General features: G+C 36.3%; 1 protein-coding gene and 2 pseudogenes across 2 annotated transcripts in view; 1 reads left to right on the forward strand and 2 right to left on the reverse strand.

The window, feature by feature from the left end:
* The window catches only part of LOC108756244, a 4411-nt pseudogene extending 2379 nt beyond the window's left edge, over positions 1-2032 (reverse strand).
* The window catches only part of LOC108756243, a 60707-nt pseudogene that overhangs the window by 16227 nt on the left and 30492 nt on the right, over positions 1-13988 (forward strand).
* Positions 1-13988, reverse strand: part of LOC108756240 (GTPase-activating Rap/Ran-GAP domain-like protein 3) — a 30719-nt gene that overhangs the window by 12830 nt on the left and 3901 nt on the right. The window lies entirely within an intron of this gene.

The raw sequence follows: 13988 nt of genomic DNA on the forward strand, positions 1-13988 counted from the left end.
TATTTACTAAATGCGTTAATGCACGTCAATTTTGGAGCTAATCACAAAAATGGATTGATACACACAGAAATTAAAAATAAAAATGTTATTTTACTCAAGGGATTGAGTTACCATTGCTATTTAGATATCTAACAATCCTACCTTCGACAAACAATGGATCTCCTATCAATTTTTCGATCCTATCGAAGTTCGAATGGACAATTCGTGTGGCCAACATTTCACATTTGTATTCGAATGATTCATGACATCGATGATAACAAAAAATGGCCGCTATCGATTCTTTTCCTTTCATCTCCAATCCTGTGAATCGAAAATCTTCAGTTGAGGGACAACGGATGTTGTCGGACGGATACGGTGATTCGATAACCGAGCATGTAAAGTGTGTTCTGTTGTGTGTGTGTGTGTGTGTATATATATATATATATATACATATGTATATATATATATAGACAAGACATGTAGAAGTTACGCTACACGAGTTTTGCATTCCGTAAATTCTACGGACAAGTGTCGGATCATGGAATATTCGCTGTGGGAAATATCTGCGGTGTCCAATACGCTTTGCTCTTACATCGAATTGCAAATTTTTCTAGAAAATCCACAAGCGAGCTCTTCGGATGCGCGTTATCGCGCGAAAAAAGTGGACATTTAAAGCCATTCCATAAATTAAATTAAAATTTGTTTAGGAACCGATTTGCAAGCTCAGCGGAAAATCTTTTATCGTACGTAAATAAGTGAGAACATATGAGAGTGATATCGATCTTCTGTTCTTCTCAACAGCGATTCCATAGAGATTTGAGATTTTACAAGATCCTTGTCACCAGATATACGTATGAGAACGAGATACGTTCGCTGTGTCACGTTCTCGAACATGATCAGCCCTTTTTCGCATCGGAGTGCGAAAGGATCAAGTAATCGTTTCACGATTCTCAAAACGAGTCAGAAGTTTCTTCAGAAACAACCTCGCTATTCAAGCCTCGGCCTTCTCTAAACACCAACTTTCTATGAACTTAACTTTCTTCCTTCTTCTAAGAGAGAGCTACAAGATAAAAACTTCACTTCGTAAAACACTTAGCTTAATTATAGCTTAACCTTTCTTAGAATAATTTACTACATCAGTGTGACATTAAATTATGATTAACGTCAACCAGTTACTTCTTCAATAAGTTACTTTGGATATATTTTACTTTGGATTATTTCTCTGTTTTTCCTCAAAAGTTCCGAAGTCTTCTGAGTAAAGTTAATCGAACATTGAAATTTTGTTACAGAAGAAATCTTAATAAGATATATTTATTTGCTAAGTCAAAAAATCAGATCCTATCGATACTTTACTCTGCGACGCGTCGACGTCGTTGATAGATGATACTTCTTCTCTTTTTTTATCTTAACAGTTATCATTGAGTCATTACCAATGTTTTAAATAGTATTTTTAAATAGCAAGTCGACTAAATGTTGAAACATTTAGCCACTAAAGATCGTACGACTAAACGAATATTCCGGTTGCAAGATCGTATCATACTTTGAAAGAGAATTGCGTGACAATGTCACTGTAAGTCTAACAGTTAACTTCATTACCGCCATGTATATACAATAACTGCGACAAGTGATATCTATTTAAAGATAAGATTGCAAAGATTTCGACTGTCAAATGCAGTCGTGAGTTTTCCGAATTGAGTCTCTGCGAAAACACCGGAAATACAACGTTTTTTTTTTCCCGTCGATCCGCTTCGTCGATCCGGACGCGAAGAATACCACTTGCGGAACTCGAACGGGCACTGAATCGGTACTCCCTCGCGTCTTGGGTCTGCAACCCCTACTGGCCGTATATAAAGCCAGTATATTGCCGCCGCCGCCGCCGCCGCTGCCGCCGCCGTCCCGTGGCAAAGCTTTACAACCCGGCGCGTAGCGCAGCAGCCCCCGCGAGATAGTGGCAAGTTCCTCGCAGTGACATGGCGACTCGACGACTGGCGCCGCGTCGACGAGTTCGTCGGTCCCCCACGTCTACCTCCGTCTCTTCCTCCCCCGTCCCCATGTCTATTTGTCGTCTTCCACTGTCTCCTCCTCTGTCACCATCCCTTCCCCTCGTCCGCCACCTTCTCCTCTTCCTCACCTCTCGTTCATTTGTCTATTCGTTCCTCCACGCACGTACGTACGCGTATACGGGGATCCGAGTGCCTTATCGCGGCACCGTGACGTACGTCGCCCGTTACTCGTGCCCGGCATAGCGTATCGATGCACGACCCTTCGCCACGATTCGATGTAGAGACGGTCCTCGGTACGGTGACCCGTATTCTCCACCGGGCACCAGGTCGACGCAGCGCTCCTTCAATCTCCGTCGTTGTCCTGGCGACACTCCCCCTCCCCCCCCCTCTCCCTTCTTTCTCGCACCACCGCCAAATTTCGGCACCCAAACACCACTCGAACGAGATGGGATTAGGGCGCGACTACGCGTACCGACACAATTAGCACAGCCCGAACATTAATCAGATTCTCTTACCGCAATCAGTGACGTCCTCGTGAAACGTAAATAGCCGGAGAATTAACCTGGATTTTTTTTTACATGAGATAAACGCGATAAACCCTACACACCGCTTCGCTACATAGGGAATATTTGAAAAACTGTTGCTGAACCGTTGTGGAAAAGTACCCCCTTTTTTTTTATGTGAACTCGAAATAATTCGAAAATTTTCTAACGGAACTGCTTCAGAACGTAGCGAGTTAAAACGGTATTGTCAACTTCAAACGCTTGAATTAATGAGAGAAAAACTTTTTCCCCTCAGTTTCAATTGGAACATTACTTTGATAGAGTTTTAATTTGAAACGTTTTATATTAAATTGTGTACATATATATTGTTGAATTCATAATGTCACTGTAATGTCATGTCAACTCAATTTGAGTTATTTTTTAATCATTTTTATAGGTCGCCACTACTACTTAATATACTTATAATTTAACTGAAACATTGAAGTTCAATAATTTAACTTGAGAAAATGTATCTATTAAATTTAATTCAAATTCAGTTTACTTACTAAGTGTATACGTTAATACAGACGTTGTTTATGTTGAAACTAACCAGGGAAATGAAAAGATTTACATTTTGGTACAAATGGAAGTTAAAAATAACAAAATATTAACTCAAGGAAGAATAAGAAGAATAGAAGAGAAGAGAAGAAAGCGAGAGAGATAGAAAATAAAAGAATTCTCAAATTTTTTCTTATTTTTTAAAAACTCTACAAATTTAAGCAATTTACATTTTTTATTTACTTTACGGAGTAAATATATATATGAATCATCATTCAAGTATTGCGAAACAGAAACTTTGTAAATTATAATAATATAATTTTTTGATATTAAATATTGCTAATAAATTTCAATTTTAATTGAAATTGTACATATATAAACAACAAAAATAATCAATATGTTATTATTAATGTATTAATGTATTTATCGCACATTTATTTTTTATATTGTAAAAATATTTAAATTTATTACAACTTTATAATATATTATATTATTTATGAATTTGCATCATTATATAAAAAATTAAAAACGAAGTTTTTAAAAATAGAACAATAAAAATTTGAAAAAACATATCCTTTTCCGGTGTAAAAAGCCCGACAAGAAATAGCTATTATTTGTTAAGAAACAAAATGTTAGTCAAAATTTATTCAGTAACTAAACAGTTTATTAAGAAACTAAATATATTTTATCTTCTTTTCGCGTGGCAGTGGCTGGATTTATGTCCACGGAGTGCTGACGTATTTACTCTTGTTTCTTTTGCTCAATTTTGCATCCTATATTGCAGCTGTTCTGCTTTCCGTATTATTCGTATTCGAAACCTGTATAAAGTTCTTGCATGTATGCGTGATATTTCGTATTCGAAATCTTCATGCAGTTCTTGAGAATTGTGAAATTATGTTAATATAGAAGTTGAAATGTACAAATATTTTCATTGTATTTAGTTATGCGATAACGTGTTATTTTATTGTAATGTTAATTATCGCTCCGATTTCATTTCGCTAGGTTTTACTGATGGTGCCTCAATTGTGTATTCACATGTTTTTTTCTGTGTATCTCTGTGTAATTCTTCTCTCTTATACAATAAATTACATTAAATCAATAATTTTTAATAAAAATTATTGATATCGCTAAAGGCCTGTTCTACTTTCGGATAAAGTAATTTATGCGGTAATTTATCTCATGCAATATGTACATATCTACGATAACAGCGTAAAGTGATGCATAATAGAATTATATCTAAGTAGTAATAATTTTTCTTCACGATTGTCATAACTTGTCGCGAATTTTATCAGTCGCGTATCTTGTTTTTTTGTTTTTTTTTTTTTTTGCTTTATGGAAAAGCAAATTGGATTGCATGTAATATGGCGATACGCCAAAATAGTCTCTCCGTGATACACATTCCATTTCATACGCCGCACGCGTGTGGTGAAAAGATATTTTTGCATTAATTCATAGAATTGAAAATTTATATATAAATGTTGAGTGTAATATATATAAATAAATAATAAAAAATGTATATACAAATAATCGATAAAAGAGTTAGCGAACGTTTCCTCGATTAGTTGTACTAAAGAATAATATGACAGGCGTAATGACAGGCACCAATGTCTGTTTTCTCTCACGGATTGGAGAACGAATTTTCCGAGATGCACCAAGTTTTCGATGTGTCATTGGTTTATCGACTCCCGATAAACTCTCCCAGTTGGGTCGTCCAGCCGGTGGTGTCTTATCGACTACAAAGATGGTACAGGATTTCATCCCGTGCAACTGCAAAGCGATAACCGATAAGCTTGCACCAGTCTGTGCGCAAGACAGTTTTAAATTTAAAATTAGCTTCGCGCAAGATTTGCGCGAATAGGGCGAATGGACTTATTTATCAAGTTCGTCATTCACCATTCGTGCTAATTCGCCCAGTGGTTCTTCAGACGAAATCGAAGAGTCATGAATCGCCACAAAAATGTTTGATGAAATCGCGCTGAAATACATTGGCGACAGATTGCGCGCGCCGTATAGAATTTTAAGTGTAGGAAAGAATCGAGAGCGCGACAGATAAGCGGCGTTATAGTTATTACGTAGCCGACTGGCGCTATAAAAAAAAACAAGGAGAGGAGATTAAAGTTGCCACTTACATGGCGCTATAAATAATAGAAATAGATAGAGCGGTTATCGATTGCATGAACTGCGCTTTCTATGAAGGGGTTGCACGAGCTAGTGGATCGTTATATATACACAGTGTTCTTGAAAGTTGACGGTACGTATTTTTAAAGCACTTGGATTTATTTTTAACTCATCGAAAAAAAGTTCGTAAAAACTGCATATCTGTATTTATACTCGTAAAGCCGAAGAGACGGCCACAGAATTACATTCAGCTGCATAGTGTATAGTATAGTACTGTATGTACTATATTGTATATTATTTTCATAAAAGAAAGTCTTTAAACTGTGTGACAATCATTAAAGCAAAAGCCTTTTGAAATCAAAGGCGATAGAGAAAGAAATTGTGCGTTATAACGGCGGCCGCTCATTAAAGTAGCGTGGGCTGTGCGATTTTTTGCAGGCGCGTTCTGTGCATTAATTGCATGCAATTTTGATTTCGTATCGATCTTTTCTATTGAATTTATTATAAGCACGCGCAATTCAAACAAAAAAATCTTATTCTTTTAACGTGAGAGCTCGCGAAAACATGCAACAAATAGATTCATTTTCTGATAGTGATGCAATTTGTCGGAGAATTATTCTTTTAATACGTACTGCTCAACATGTATGTAACATAATGCTATTCTGTTATCTAATTTGAAACGCAATAATTCACGCAACTAATAATAGATACGCAGACAGTCCTCGTGTTGCATAATTATGAAAGGTTTCAGAGACAACTGTTATACCTATTAGACTTCCGTAGAAAGTAACATCGAAAGACTTTTAACTTAATAGCTATGTAGGAGTATGTATGTCGCAAAATATCTATGTACAATATATTTTTATCATAATTATAATATTGCGAAGTACGCATCCTTCCGTTTGCGGAAAGTAATCTGCAAGAATGCAGGAAAAATGTACATACACGGAAAGAATTATTTTACTTAAAGTATTTTATTTAAAGTATCTAAAGATTTAGAGATTTAAAGATAGATACGGCTCTGAAAATAATTTCGTTTACTATTGGATATCAGAGGAGCAATATAGTATCCTAATTATTCGAGTTAAATAACATTTTGTTATTTTTAACTTCTATGTGTGTGTAAATCAATTCATTTTTACAGTTACTTTCAGCGTAAAACAACGTTTACATTAACATACGCTTGTAAATAATAAATCAAATTCGAGCCAAATTTAATATACTCTCTTGAATTAAGTTACATAACTCAATTAATTAATCTAAATATATAACTCAATTAATTAAATTAATGACATATTAGGAGTGGTAATCTAGATAGAAATGATTAAAAATAAGTATAAGAGGGGTAATCTAGATAGAAATGTTTAAAAATAAGTAAGAGTGGTAATCTAGAAAGAATTCATTAAAAATAAGTCAGACTGACATAACAATATATAACTTGACATTATGAATTTAAATGTTGGACTATCAAAATAATTATGTAGGAAACTCGAGTATGATGAGCAATACTACATAAAGTTTTAACATTCTAACAACCAGTTTGATCGTCCTACATAATTATTTTGATAGTTCAACAAAATTACTTCCAGATCTATATCTAATTAAATCTTTTTGGATACTTCAGCGAAATCGTCCTTTTCGTGTTAAATTTGATTAATTTCACGGTACATCCTAAATTTCAAGAACGCTCCTCAATTAAAAAAGCACAAGAAGAGTTCTCAGAGATGATTTTCATTATATCTCATTCAGATGAACGTCAACATTGAATTGATTTCCTCAAATTTGCCGTAGCTATCGTGAAAAGTACGCGAAATACTATCAACATGCCTGATTTCCGCGAAAACGTCGATATATTGCCGAGAGATTTAATCGAGTATCACGAAAATATTGATACGGTTAATAGACTTACACGATTTCCACGAAAACGGTGAAGAGAACACACACATGTACTGCGCAGTTATGTATTAAAAAAAATATAGCGCGGCAAAAAAAAGTAGAGTAATCCAATTAACGTGATTATACATATTTAACACATGCGGCAAACTCGTTCGGGACACGACAACAATGTTTTCCGACGATTGAGTTAACAGAACATCATTTCGGCTAATGAGAATATTTGGGAGGTCCCGCAAACTTTTCATCGGATTTCAGTCATCGATCCTTTGCGCCCGAGTTTGGAGCATTATTCACGCACGAAAAGCGCGGTAAAGCCAAATGTGTGTCGCTGATTACGTAAATTGAAACCCGTATACGATTACAGAAATACATGCGAAAGGAGGACGCATCTCAAGTGCGCATGGTCGCAGTTTGCGGCCGATAACAACGCTGACCAATGTGCTTTCGCGGATAATGCGTGTAAAAATAGATACAGTAAGGTTTGTACGGCTTGGAAACTATTAGTAATTTATGTAGCAAATTCTCTCTTTCTTTTTTATACTCTTCGGCACGTCGTTATAGTTACCTTACGCAGTAGATGTACAGTTCTTCGTCAATTAAATGATTTATTAGGGCCCGGTTGTTCCATCTTCGGATGAACTATGTGATAATTTACCTACTGGATAAACGAAAAAGTGAAAGAGCAAGAGCAGAAGAGAGTAAAAGAGTAAGACAGCGAATTGAGCGTTTACCGAAAGATGGAACAGCCCGGCCTTATTTTGGCAGAGAAATACAAATTATAAAATCTAATTTACTTAACTAAAATTTTGCAAACGGAAGAAAGAGCTCTATTTTTGATCAAAGCGAATCTTGGCGTTTGATGACGGATACACGAATTAATTTGCATGCGATATACATTTTTTAATTCTGTAAACCGCGCGCCAATTCGATTTGTCGAGCTTGAAATACAAATATAAGCTGAAGCTAGAAATAACATTGATCGTCAAAATTTAATAATGATAATTTAATAAGCATTTTTAAAATATGGCGAACAACAAATAAAATTGCAATTCTTACAACATGTAGTTGTATCTGCAAACAAAACGGAGTAGCAGAGTCGAATGTCTTCCGCATTGAAAAATATGAGGCGATGGAGAATATCGTTGGAATGGAACGACTTTGTGAATAAGACAGGAGAGTAACAAAGGTGTCCTCTATATACGTCCATCTTAATCAGGCTGACAAATAAAAAAACATACGCGGAACTTTCTTTTAAAAAGAAAGAAGCAACGGCAGTGTCTTTATGACATACCGCCGTAGTTTTGCAGCTTTGCACAAACATATTCTGTTGCGTTGGACGCAACAGTATAGTATTTTCGTATTATTTCTACTGAGAAAAAGCGCGCAATATAGGTGGAAAAGTATGTTTTTACGCAGTGGTATATACGACCGCAGTGGTTTTCTTTTTTGCGCATAAAGATGATTAGTGCATGCATATATATACATATATATACGTTAAACAAACTTGCGAAGAACCACGTTAAAGTATATTATACACGCGTTTCCATTCCGTTACAGAAACCAGTCGAGCCTTTCGACGTTATCGCAAAGATTGCGATTTCGTTTCCCTCCGCGTTTGATAAAAAAAAAGGAGGTGGGGGGGAAGGGGAATTACATCATCGAGAATTAACATTTATATATCACCAAAATTAACCTCGAATTTTATTCCTGAGATTGTCAATGCAAAGAAAATAGTACAAATAAAAAGAAAATTTAGAGCAAACGCGTACTCAATGATAAAGTAAAACGTAAAATAAGAAATTTTTAAATTTCGTTTTGTAATCCGTTATTCAAAAACTGGATTTGATTATTAATTTTTTGTATAGATTATTTCCGATATTATTCCTCGCAAAGAAAGTAGTATAAACAAAAAGTTTATACTATATGATAAAATAAAATATAAGAAACTTCGAAAATTTCTTTCGCAATCGATTCATTAAGATGCTGGTGTCAACTTCGATAATTAATTTTTGATAAATAATAATGAATTTTGGTATTATTTCTTGAATATTATTCTGTGTTCTTTATACTTAAATGTTATTCTTCGACATTATTCTGAAATTAAAATTAAATATTGTTCTTAGAAGCTGTAAAAACTTCGACCTTTCTATATTCGTTTCGTATATTTATTTACTTATTGTTTACTATTTACCATCATCACGTTATCCATATCCAGAATATTTCTAACGTATTTCACATATTAGGTGTAGTAAAAAGTCATCGCGTATTTTTTAGCTCAAAATTATATATACAATATCTTCGTCAATAATGAATGAAATTCAAATTTAAAAAAAGGGTTTAAAAGCTTGAAATCTCTACTTTTAAAAGCTTATCACATTTTTTAAGTTTATATGAGTTTGATAATTTTTACATACCAAAAACTACGAGCTGAAAAAGACGAAAAATTTTCTTCTCACTTTGTGGATTTGTAACGTGTCCAAAACGAATTTGAGAAAATTTTCGATTACATATCGTGAAAGCTTGATACTTTCCCTACAAAATCTTTTTTTTTAAATATTCCTACGACTTTTGATTACTGAGTTATCGCGGATTAAATAAAAGAATTATTTTGACTTTAATTGCTCATAACTCCATTAAAAATTGTCGTATCGTATAATTTAAAAAAGAGATTTTTAAAGCTGAAACTTTACTCTATCAAGATATATTTATATTGTTGATAAGAAAGTAATTGCGGTTTTTACTGACAGATGTCTTTTAAAAAAACGCGATGACTTTTTACTACACCTAATATTACATATGTTCTACGTTATATATCTAGCAGGCGCATAGAATCTATATTTACAATCTCGTGAGAAGCGCGACAAATTCTGATGTATAAATATTTACCTTCGACATCAAACATCTATCGGCCTGAAAGGGTTAACGACCCGAAGTCATGGGAAGCTACTGAAGTAGCAAAGGGCATATTAACTCGCGTGTCAAAGCATCGGGATTCTCAGTATCCTCCAGTCCGCGACGGTCAGGACGGCGCGTCGTCGCAACCTACGAAAGTCTTGTTATGCATCGAGAAAATCGATATACCGTGCTTTCGAATGCGGGCCACCAACGCGGTGACGTAATTGAACGATATACTGTCGCGGATACTGGGGGTCATCGAAAACGCCCGAGTTCTTCCGCGAGCATAATGCCATCGGCTTAACACCCGATACCGACTGTCCACCTGGCTAACCGTGTAATGCCGTTTTTCCTCGCGGATTTTTTTCCCCCGCTCTCACCCCGCCGCCCCATCTCTTCGCCGTTGCCTCATCTCGCCTCCCTTATGTGCTCCATATTTCCACCTCGCCCCGACGCCCCTACGTTCGCCATCGAGATGCCGCGGTCGACTTCCACTCGATCGAGCGTGATCGAGACTGATCGGCTTGACACAAAAGAGCGGCGACGAACACTCGGTCCAGAGTCCAATAGCAAAAGGGTTAATTATAAAGAGCGAGGCACCGAAATCCGATATCGCGGTGCCACTCGCCGGCGAGATATCTACGTTGTTGCTGCTGGTATAATTCCTCTTGGATTAATATCAGTAATGGAATCGCTTCCAGAACCGGTCTCTTTTATAACTAGTACTTTATGGACTGCTGACTGACTCTCGCGAGTGTGTGGCTCTGTAAAGATTTTCATCCCGAAAGCTATAAATAGTTTCGCATAGTTTTACAGGGTTATTCAAATGAAAATTCGCATGTATTTCAAAATTGTAATTGTTAAGATGATAATATTAAAAGTAAAGACACGCACACACACGCGTATCAGGATTTTTTATTTAATTCTTTTCTTCTCTCTTAGATCTTTTTACTATGCTTCGTAACAAAGTGTAAGCGAAGTATTCTCGAGGTAGACTGAGAAATATTCTTCTAGAACTCTAGATAATAATACCACAAATCGATGTCTCAGGAAACATTGCGAAGCTGTCAAGTCTATTGATTAGGGAATATCGACGGAATTTCAATGAGTCGAGTTTTTTCGAGAATCCTATAATATTATATCCTAGCACGAATTATCCGAAATGTATGATAAGCGTAGACGTAATAAGTGTAGTATACAGACTGGGCACTCCATGATCTTAGCATTCTATGTGCTCCGTTAGAAAGAATTGAACAGTATTTTTTTTCAACTCGATATCTTAGAGAGAGAGAGAGAGAGAGAGAGATGTTAATGCTTCAGCACTTCACTGTTTTTAAACCGACAGACAACTTCATAGGAATGGCTGCTTTTATTACATCTTTGATGATAAGCGCACATATGCGAAAGGAATTTTTTCCGATGACATTATAACATCGTGACGCCAGGAGGAACCTTTTATGGCGAAACATACCTGCTTTCGGTAGTTCACGCGTCTTTGCCGGGGAGGTTAATCTCATTATCCCGTAAGAGAAGCGAAGTGGATCATAAAGAAGGCAGTGTCTCGCTTGAACGCTCCGTTGCCAGATAAAGCAATTAAATTTTGTACGATTCAAGTACGATACTATCCCATGTGTAACACAATAGTCGAAAATAGTAGAATTTGTTGGAAACAGCGAGGGAAATATCTTGCCGCTACCGATTTCGCAATGTGATATCCTAATTGTGATATACATCCAGGCGCAATTAAATAAACATGAATCATAAAACGTTTATTGTCAATAATGTAAATTATAGCTAATTATATCAACGGGACCGCAGCAACGAATTGCGTCACTGTTGAATATTCGGTGTTTAATATCTCTTTCCTCCCTCCCCCCCAAAAAAAACCCCCCCCTCGAAATACATCATCGCGCACAATTTTCTCTTCTCTTTCGTCTCCTATCAACTGAGACTTTCGTTCCACTTGAGAGACAAATCGAAGATTATGTGTGACATAAAATATAACTGTCGAACGCAACGTCGCCGCCGTTCGATTACATCACGTAAAACGTTCCGATGCGGAATTAATTTCAGACACGCTCGAGTCGTTAAGAGGAGCTAATTAATGCGCTTGTAGCTAACGTATTAAAAATCGATGTCGGAGAGACGCGCGCTCGCGTTGGACCCGAACGATAACGAATAAAAAGTCGTTTGCACGTTAACTTTGCAAATTGATCTGATATAAGAGGGGTGGATCCCGAGAGAAGGGATCCGTCTATCGTTTCGGTATATCTTTATGGTACACTGTATCTGGCACGTGCTCCGACAACGTGCAGTCGAACGATACGCCAAGAATAATCCGCACGATGTCGCATATCATTCTCGTTTTCTCTCTTTCTCTCTCTCTCTCTCTCCAAGACGTAAGACCCCTTCAAATTATTTTCAACCAGTTGCTCGTAAATCGTACGGCATTATGAGCTTGCACTCGTAACGATTTAATACGCGTTGTATCGCGGATTTATGTACGTCGTCGTCCGGGGAGATTAAAGAGCGTCCGGCATCCGCCCCGGATTTTGCATACTGCAATCTGCGCGTTCATTGCCGATTATCGCAGTCGGCTTTATCGCGCATTGATAGCATTCGCACGATCGGTTGACTTTCGCTCAATTAATTAAGAAGCACGGTTAACGATTCCCATTCGATCAATCGAGATTACGAAACTAATTAAGTTTTAAAGCCATCACCCGCTTGAATGCTCGCTAATTAAAAGTTTCCGCCGAATTCCTTCCGGGACATTGTTTATCAAAGCGGTATTATCGCACGAATGCGCGATGACGTTTTGGAAAAACAAAAACAACCGACATTGCTCGCGAAAGTAGTTGAGCGCAGTGGAAATGTACGATGTACATCGTGTAATTTTTTTTAGCGAAATGAAACGTAATATCGCGCGTATATTATTATCGGTAATTACAACAACTCTATTGAACTTCCAAGCAAACTCCAGCCACTGGACAATGTATACGTTCGTGTATTATGAGAAAAAAAATTAATCGGAAGAATTTCTTAGCGGAGCGATAATATTACGATTGGGACACTCTCGAACGTACCCATGTCGTTCGAATATTCTGCAAACTTTCATTCACATCATATCGATTACATTAAGTTTAATATGTAAGTAATGAAATAAAGTAATGGAAACAAAAATTGTAAAATCCAACGAAAGCGTCTTGTTAAGACGAATGGTTAAGACGAATAAAAAATTTACTTGACATAGTTGCGGTATAATTAATATTATTTTCTTAATCCTAAATATTTAAGATCAACACGATAAGAATAATATCGCTAAAAAAACGTAGCTTCAACGGCGAGAACATGGCGTAATAAAAATTGCAATATAAATTTCATATTCTCGAGTAAAGTTATAATTTTAATGTTTAATGTTAACTTTGATGATCAACAATTCATTTGCGATTTGCAATTCTAGAGGTCTCGGAAATTTGTCCCTACGATTAAATAATTAAGCGGAAGCGGACTTGTCTATATCGCTCACGGAGGATCGAAACCTTCTTGCTCATCAATCAATATCAGCGAGCGACAGCAGCGGTCGTCGTAAACCAATTGCAAGGATCGCGATTGTTCGGCTTTATACTGGATTGATTGGTTCGCTTGTGGCTTGGTGCTGTCTTTAATGCCCTAATCTCAGAACCATTAAATTCTCAGATCGGTAGTATCTGTTCGAAATACAAGGCAACTCAAGGTGAAGTACAGAAAATTGATTTCGTTGAAGAGACTATTATACGATACACACGCTCCTGCAAACTCACGCCGTATAGTCGACTGCATCGAGCCAGTTCTTCGGATTAAGACTGAAAGTTTCAATCTCTTATTCTTCGAAGTTTTTCTTCGTCGCAAGCTGTTTTTTTACTCTTGAGTAATTCACGGATAAGGTTTATTAAGAGCAACAACTTATTTTCCACTTGATCGTACAAATTACGTTTATAAAAAAAAAACGTTTAATATTATATATAGTTATTTTTTATATTATATTTAATACAAAATGTATATTTCATTTCTATAT

This window comes from Trachymyrmex septentrionalis, unplaced genomic scaffold (assembly GCF_001594115.1).
Source record: "Trachymyrmex septentrionalis isolate Tsep2-gDNA-1 unplaced genomic scaffold, Tsep1.0 scaffold97, whole genome shotgun sequence".
Classification (NCBI taxonomy): domain Eukaryota; kingdom Metazoa; phylum Arthropoda; class Insecta; order Hymenoptera; family Formicidae; genus Trachymyrmex; species Trachymyrmex septentrionalis.